This window comes from Pungitius pungitius, chromosome 9, assembly GCF_949316345.1.
Source record: "Pungitius pungitius chromosome 9, fPunPun2.1, whole genome shotgun sequence".
Classification (NCBI taxonomy): domain Eukaryota; kingdom Metazoa; phylum Chordata; class Actinopteri; order Perciformes; family Gasterosteidae; genus Pungitius; species Pungitius pungitius.
In genome coordinates, this window is record NC_084908.1 from 15,485,106 (window position 1) to 15,486,939 (window position 1,834).

Below are 1,834 nucleotides of genomic sequence, written 5' to 3' on the forward strand. Positions count from 1 at the left end.
CCTCGACCACTTTCTGTGCATAGATACACACACGTCTTGATTTCACAAGAATAAATCTAAATACAACACAGAAAAGTTGTGAAATATTATATTATTGTCCTTCATTAAATCAAAATCACAAAGTCCTAGTTCATTATGTTGAAAAAAGTTATATTAAAGCACGTTGAAAACATCACAAAACTATCCAATCATTAAGTAGTAAGTAAGTAGTAAAAAAAATGTTATTCAGAAAAAGTCCCATCGTAGTATATCAACAAATGTAAAGCAATTTAAAAAGACTTGTATAGTGATCTGAAGAACATTATAGTATATTTACAAATCAAGTCAAATTCAAGCCATTGCACAGCCCTCTGAGGCCTTTGAAGACCCAAAGAGATGAAAACAAATAAATAAATGATCTTTACGAGACAGTTGTCTTTGACTTTTTGAGCACGCGATCAACATAAAAAAAACAACCTAAAAGCATCAAGGACTCCTGTTTGCTCTCACAAAGTCACATTATTCATTTCCAATTAGTCTGAGTGTGTCTTCAATGAGTCTTTTTCTACAATCAGTTGGATGGTACTTACCTCTGTATTATGGGTGATAACTCTGAGCAGAGCTCCACTCACTTTAAACTCTGTATAGATTAACCTGTGACATTATAGAAATCGACTGCTTCCTTCTGGGAAAGTCGCAAAGTGGTGACCGGAAAATAATGACCACTTTGCAAATTCTCATTGAAGTCGTCACTCAAATCAAAGTCAAACAGTCATATTTCTGTAGTCCATCATCATTTGATCAATGCTAGTTTTGCAGAATCGTGAAGATTTACCATCCCCCCGATGTTGTCCCTGGTTTCAGTCTGTAGGATCTCTCGTACATCTCGTGACGTGTCCCTCTGGCTTCAGGTCTCATGAATAGCAGCACTCGTTATGGAAATCTCCACCCGACAAATGTCATTTATTTGTGTTTGTTTATTTGTCGCCTGTTCAGAAGTTCAGTTGTTCGTGTGAATGTAAACAACTTAAAGGTGAAAATAAGTGTATGTATGCTGTGTGTGTGTGTGTGTGTGTGTGTGTGTGTGTTTACAGTAAAGTGTGAGACGGCCCAATTGAATTGAGAAGCAAACAAGCTGCGGTCAGAGCGGTCAACAACACTGATAACGACTCCAAACTGGCAAAAGAACAAACATTAGATGTGAAACGTAATTGATTTCATGCATCAGATATGAGGGACAGTGAGATAAATGCGAGCCAGCTCATAACTCTGTGACAGTTGTGCACATCAAGCCAGAGATGACACTTTTCTGGTTGCCACCCACTATCTGTCACCACCTGTCCATCGGGCTACACCCTTTTCTTTGTGCTCACAGGTGAACCCTTCTCTCCCCTGCTACACACACACACACACACACACACACACAAACGCTCTGCTGCATTGACACTGGTCGTGCAGCAGTGTAAGTCCGCCCCGGTCTTAACCGCATCGGAGCATGTCACGCTCACGGTCACACACCCTGAGTCTGTCACTCCACTGGTAAGCGTAAATATGGACACAGGACACATTTTGTTTGACATTCTGCACGTTAGATCAGTCTACAAACACTCGCGCCAGGAGGGAAGGTACAGTGCCTGCTATCTTGATGTGTGTACAGGTGGATAAATGTGAATATAGGGCGTCTCCCGCCAGGAAGCCGCGTGTGAGACGGTGCCAGCGATGTCCCTCAGTCCCACTCACTCTGCTGATGGGCGCAGCAAAGCGTCCTCTAGTGGAGGGAAGCTCACGGTGCTCAGTGTGGGACGACACACAGGATCAGAAATGATGATTCGACCTTTTGATTTATTCACAATTT